At 40.9% G+C, this 6,959-nt stretch overlaps 1 long non-coding RNA gene across 1 annotated transcript in view; it reads left to right on the plus strand.

Annotated features, from left to right (window-relative positions):
• LOC106628682 (uncharacterized) overlaps positions 1-5,254 on the plus strand; it is a 39,824-nt gene extending 34,570 nt beyond the window's left edge. The window contains exon 5 of the long non-coding RNA XR_001332119.2: positions 3,853-5,254. This is a non-coding gene — a long non-coding RNA (uncharacterized LOC106628682). The remainder of the gene's footprint in view (positions 1-3,852) is intronic.
• The last annotated feature ends 1,705 nt before the right edge of the window (positions 5,255-6,959 follow it).

A 6,959-nucleotide genomic window follows, 5' to 3' on the forward strand; every position in this document is an offset into this window, starting at 1 on the left:
GAAAAAAGAGGAGGAGATTGGGACTTCAGCAGCTTGGGATCTTCAAAGACTTTGGTTATTCTGTCTGCAAACATCTGCAGATTAACAGCAAAATATAGGCCCTGGCTATTTCTTCTTCTCTGCTGAGCTGTTGCTGCCTGTTGGGAGCACTCTGTCCTCACACTGCACATGGGTTAAATCCAGCAAAGAGCCTGTGTGCTGCTCCTGGCATTGTCTAGGTATATATATATATAATATGTAACAACGAAGAAAAAAGTGGCAGAAGAATTCCAAAAAGGTCCTCTTTTGAGGACCTCCCTGACACAGGAAAGCGACACAGCTATTATTATTTTCCACTCCTGAAAGAAATATAAATACCAGATTTGAGATTTCTCCTTAGCTATCATCTTCCCTCCACTGAAAGAGAAAGCCTAATGTTCATGCCAGCGGCCTAAGGACATGTAGATTTTATTGCTGGAAATAACATGTAGATTTTGTTGCTGGAAGCGTAGGCACATACATTTTAGGAGACTGAAAGAATATTCTGGGAAAGGCTGGCTTCTTATTTGCTTTGGTTTTGAACTGTTCTGCAGCTATCCATTTCAGGCCATCATATGAGATTCAGGACACATGACCTTCTGATCAAAGAGGTGTATTGAGATACTATGTTGTACTCCTTTACTGCCTAGTCCTATAATCTCGTATTGACATTGCTACTAGCCTTTGGTAGTAAATTACAGTCAGGCTTACTTCACCTTAAAAAAGTCTGCCTACAGTTTATTTCAGTGAATTCAGTTGTAACAGACATTTTTCTGATTTACCAGATGCTATTTTTTTCAATTTTTCTTAGCTTTGTGTGGTTTAATCACTACCATAATGATGTAGTTTAGAGAAAACCATATTTGGTATGTCAGCAGAATCCTTGGGAATGGAGGCAGAGGATGTTGTGAAGAGGAGTGCTACAGGCATGGGAGGATAGCAGACAGAGTATGAGGCTGACAGTGGAGACACCACAACCATGTGCTCTGCCCCCTGAGTTCCACACAGGAGGCCCCAGAAGTAAGGCAAGCACTGTGGAGGGAAGCCTGAGAGTGTCTGGCTTGGTGCTGGCCATGCAAATCAAGCTGTAGTCCCACAGTACTACAAGATGAGGCTGCATCAGGGCTTTATTGTCTGGGCTGTTCTGCTGTGAAAACACTTAGCTCCTGCGTGTATGTACACAGGACATGTTTACAAACACTAAGATCTCAGCAGGCAGCCATCCCTGTGTGAAATGCAGCTCCTGGCCTACCTTTATGATGTCAAAAGACATGTGGATGGGATGACTGATATTTGGTCTATGAGTTCAGACAGGAGCTGATTTAGCCTGTAGCTTTTCAAGACAGAATTGATTCTTTCTAAAGCAGTGCTGACAGCTTGTTTGTTTAATGTTCTCTATCTACCTTTTCTAATGGGAATCATCCTTTACCAGGCAGGCAGTGTTTGACTCTCACTGTTATTGCCATTAGAAAATACTTCCCTAAGTCTAGTAGAGATCTACCATGGTGCAGTTGCAGCACACAGAATTAGTCCTTTCTGTTTCTATGAGTGTGTGTATGTGTATGTGTGTGTGTGTTTGCTGTTTTTATTTATGTGCTAGGGTATTTTGGTTTTAGTTCTGTTCTGTTTTGTTTTGTTTGTATTTTCTTCCTACTCTGAATCATTTAGGACTTGTGTTTCTGTGTTTCAGTCATGATCACAAGAAAATATTTTCATCCTTAAAAAAAAGGAGAATGTGCTATAAGACCTTACAGAAAGACTTCCATGAATGCTGTAGTCAAGGCCAGTTGCAGGGGCAGACAAGACAATTCCTTCGTCTCTGGAGTCAGATTCCTTAGTTGTATAGTTTCTGCTTTCGTTTAGCAAAGCACAGGTTTCTCCAGGCTACTGTTTGAAGAGAGAACACAGCCAATGAGAAAAGGTCCTATGAACACTGAGGCCTATATGTAGGAGCTTAGCTCCTGTTTAGATTCCCAGGTCCCATTAGAAAGAAGATTGGAGCATATACTAGACAGGAAGATGCTTTCATGTGTCATTGCCTGACAACGCTGCAGGGGCCACTGCTATATGGCAGGGCTGTGATGGGACCTGTAGTGCATGGCTAACAGAGGGAAAAGATGGGGGGCAGGTGAGGTCAGTGGAAAACTGATCAATATAGGTCAGTCTCAGTATCAGGTAGCTCTATCTCACTGATAGCTTCTGTCCTTTCCAAGAAAAAAGAAAGGAAGTGCGGAAGGAAGTGTGGAAGTGCGGAAGGAAGGAATCGTTCCACTGTGTGGATCTGTGAGGAGTTCCTTTAAAAACAGATGTTCTAAGTTGAAATGAAGTCAAACAAAACAAGATTGTATCAACGATTTATTGCCAATGGAAAGGGAAAAAGGGGGTGAGGGGGAGGGGAGGGGGAAGGGGGGAGGGGAAGGGGGATGGGGAGGGGGGATGGGGAAGGGGGAGGGGGAAAGAAAGAAAGAAAGAAAGAAAGAAAGAAAGAAAGAAAGAAAGAAAGAAAGAAAGAAAAGAAAAGAAAGAAAGAAAAGAAAGAAAGAAAGAAAGAAAGAAAGAAAGAAAGAAAGAAAGAAAGAAAGAAAGAAAGAAAGAAAGAAAGAAAGAAAGAAAGAAAGAAAGAAAGAAAGAAAGAAAGTCACCAAGAATATCTTAGATTTTAATTTTCTATGAAGAGAAAACAACCCTAGAAAATGTGTTTGCCTTCATCTGAGATTAGAAATCAAGATGTTTTCAGGAGTTTTAAAGCAGAACAACTGAATTACTTTTATGTCTCTATGGAAGCTAAAAATGAGGATATTTCTAATAAAGAAAAGATACAGTGATGTGACTTGATTTAATATTGGGCAGGTAGGCTTGATTACAGCAAGAAATATAATGTTGTAATTTAATTGTGGCACTGGCAGTCTGAGGTGCTGTGACAGAGGTCTGATCCTGTCAGGAAACTACCAGCTGAACAGATTGCTAACATAATCCATAAATCATCAAACCTTTGAGGAAGGTGAACTGTATCTGAGGCAAAAGGGGGATGTATTGATCCAAAGGACCACTGCATGTTGTGGAGGTAGTTCTCATGAGAATAGCTTTTACCTAATAAAGGTAATAATAATAATAAAATATTTTTATAAAATTGTTTTCTTGTAAGAAAATAATGTTATATCTCACTAATATCTTGAGTTGGAAGGGATCCATCAGGATCATTGAGTCGAATTCTTAAGTGAATGGCCCATATGGGGCTCTAACCCACAACCTTGGCATTGTTAGCACCATGCTCTAACCATTTGAGCTAATCTCAAATGACCAAAAAGACAAACAGTTCTTTCCAAAAGGGGTTGGCACAGTGGGGCATGTAGAAGAAAAAGCTTTCCTCTGAAAACTTATTTCAGGCGTGCCTGCTCGTAAGTCAGCTGAGCATCTGTGCTGCCACCTACCAAATCCTGTGCTCTTGCTTCTTTTAGTTAGGTGTATATTGGCGCACACAGAAAAACACACACAAACACACTCACACATATACCCATGCTGATTTCTAAAAAGGTAAATTTGGAAAGTGAATTATTATTAATATTAGCTATTACCTGATAACTGATTCAGCTTGGGACCACTGCGGACAATTTTCCTTTTCTTCCTTCATTGACATAAAAGTTGCTACAGTGATTTTGTTTACTCCCATACTTATTTTTTGAGGGTGTTTTTGTGCTATCACAGCAGACAGAGCCCCTAGGGGAATCCGAGACGATAAGAGGTATTAAACTCTTATACCTTCAAACTGTGCTTTTTAGTCTTGCTACCTGTCTCAAAACACTTAATCTTGTTTTTTTGTCTGCTTTCTCCTAGGAAAGAATGCCTCATGGTGTTTCATGGCAACTGAAATCACACAGCAAGTTAAATCAAGGCTGGGTGCTGTATTCTTTCTAGTATTGCTTGGACTCAGGTGGAGCAGATCTTGGGGACAGGGACAAGGCAGAGCAGGAGGTGCCAACATGGGATCTGTTTCCCAGCTTGACTTTCAAGTGACCTTGAAGCAGGGCCAGAAAGAGAAATGTTGCTTAACAGGGCAGAGCTGAACTCAGTGCTGAGGAACTGCTCCTGCTGCTGGGAGACTTCAGTGAATGCTCAGCAAACTGTCTGCTAGTTTCAGTCCCTCAGCTGGGAGCTGGTTCCTCCTCCAGGATCAGCACCCACTCAGGAATTCCTGGTGGGTGACCTTCCATAATGCTCCACCTGCTGCTAAGGAGAATTATGATGAATGTCTGTGGAAATACCACAAATAATTATGCGACCACTGTGGTTTTACATGAGCTTTTGTGAGTGGGATACATTAGAAATGAAACTCAGTTGTGAAAACATGACAGTTGAAGACTAAATTATTATTCTTTTGAATCTCCATATTGCTTTTAATTGCAGGTGTTTATGAAATGCACAGACAGCAGGGAGCAGTGATTTAGGAGCCTCAGGCTTATATTAGGACAGCAATGGCCAATTCAGTTTGCCCTTGATGAGAAAAACTGGTGATAGAGTGATATTCTGCCTTCCAGTGTGTTCCTACTACTTTTACAGGTCTTTCAGTTTAACAGGAATTACTGTCTCCCTAGAAGGGACAATGGGGTACTCTTAAAACAGTTTATGTAATTTAGCCATGACTAATAATTTGGTCTTATTTACATACTTTTTTATCCTCAGGGGGAAGCTGAAAGACAAGCATTTTGATCACAGTTGCTAAGCTGTGCTTGCTGTCTGCTGTTCAAGCTGTTAAAAATGATCAGAATTTTTCCACTGCAATACCAATTTAGCACAAAAAATTGTTTTGTTTTGTTCTTTTTTTTGACTGTAATTGATTCGGTTTTACTAGATGTGCCTCCTTCTGCACACCAATTCAATTTCTCAGCTGCAAATCTAAGTATAATAATATGGGAACATAGGTGTATCACTGCTACCTCAGATGAAGTTTCCCCCTAGCTGAGCAGCCTGTTTCTGAACATGTACAAAGCTGAGCAAATATCTGATTTTTTGGTTGAGAATTCCCATCTTCCTGCTATTTTTTGCTCAGGAAAATCCATGAACATAATGGAATTTTTCCACTTAGTCTCACGCAAATACCTAACTATTCTCCCTTTAAATATATGCCAGCTTTTTATACTCACAGAATCCTTTAGCAATGAACCCCACTAACACCCAATTTGTGATTTCAGCTGTAAACCTCATGAAAACAATGTTGTTTTCCCCATTTTATTCTGTATTTCTATGGACATTTATGTTTGGTTTTTTTTTTTAGTAAATAAATTTTCTACTGTGTAAACACAAAAAGACTTGTACGCTTCAGGGAAATGTTGAGAAAACCAGAGAGACTGACCTGAGGAGGATGTGCGCCATATTTCCACCTTTCAAAAGACCTTTCTATTCATTGGCTAAATGAGGTGAATAAATGAGGTGAAAAGGGGAAATTTTCACAATGCCTCTTGCTCTGTTGTTGTCAAAAGAGCAGCAAGAGGTGGGGATGGTTTCACAAGGGAAGTAAATCCAGGAGTTAAGGGTGAGCACAGCACAGGCAGGGATCTCTCTGGCAGGGACCACCTGAAGAAGGACTCAGTATTCAGAATCCAACAAGAATCCATTGATGGACAGACAGATTCACAGTGACTAGGTAGGTCTCAAATCTAGCCAGATACATGGTCAGGGCTAGCCAGATAAATGGTTATATTTATGGGCATAAGCATACCTACTGAGCAGCTTAGGGAAGGATCAGTGTAGCTCCCAAGCAAAGGGGTGAAGGCTGTGTAGCTGGAAATACCACATGGGACTTGTCACAGCCCTTTTCATCCAGCTTCTACACAGCAGACCCAAGTAAAAAGCCTGTATCACAGCAGCGCTGGATTTTCACACAGGCAGCCAAACCACTGGATACCAAGAGATTGCAGAATCTATCAGTGCATTCAGGTTCCTGATTGTCATTTTCCAATTAGCCGTATATCTTTCCTTCCCTTCTAGGTCTTTAACATGAGAGACATCTAGCCTTCTGTGCCAGTGTGATTTATTGTTTTGACTGAGAGAAAAAATGGTCTTTTCTGTCCAGCAGGGATAGTGGAAGCTCCTGTTGTCCTGGCTGGCTGGCAAACCCACACAGGATGATGGGCTTACTCACAGAACAACAAATTACTAGAATTATGCCTCTGGTTTTATAGCAATGGGAGCTCTAATTTTCAGCTCCCTAAAAAGCTACTAATTTTCAAGAAACCTGTAGAAATTTTATGCACTGGGTTTGCCCATGGCTGAAATAAGTTGAGACAGACAGCTATCCTTGCCTGCCTAAGGAATCAGGACATCTGCCTCATAAGTGTACCTTAGGTCTCTTTTAGAGACCTTAAGTGTCTCTTTTAGGGGGTTGAATTTTTCTGAAAATATTAGGAAATTGCAATAGGGAAGAAAGGGTGGCTCAATTTCTACCTCTTAACACAAGCTTCTGTCAGTGTAGGAACTGCTTGGGATCTATGCACTTTAGAAAATTTCCTTTTTTAAAGGAGTAGTAATTGCTTGGTCCTGTGAAGAAAGGGGTGCTGACCATTATTTGTTTATTCAGTCTGTAAAGATACCAGGTTTTGTGAGCACTTTGACAGCTTCAAACAAAATCTCAGCATATTAGCAGCTACTAGGCTCATGTGGCTTCCTCAATATACCTGCTAGCTCAAATCATCACTCTGGCTTTGCAAGACTGCGTCAGGTGAGCATTTTTCCTTCTGTATATCTGAACCTGTTTCTCCAAATCTGAGAGACAAAAGGAGTCACATCAATTTCTCTATTACCTTAGTGGCCTCCAGATCAGTTCTTAAGTAGAACACCTTAAGTGCTGACTCACTCACATGAGTGCTATAGTGATAAAAACTTCGGGCTTATGCAGGTCTTCTTCCACCAACACCCCTGAAAGTAACAGGGAAACACCTCTTGAG

This window comes from Pseudopodoces humilis, chromosome 4, assembly GCF_049639895.1.
Source record: "Pseudopodoces humilis isolate 2021_Gansu_Grassland_sample_001 chromosome 4, ASM4963989v1, whole genome shotgun sequence".
Lineage (NCBI taxonomy): Eukaryota > Metazoa > Chordata > Aves > Passeriformes > Paridae > Pseudopodoces > Pseudopodoces humilis.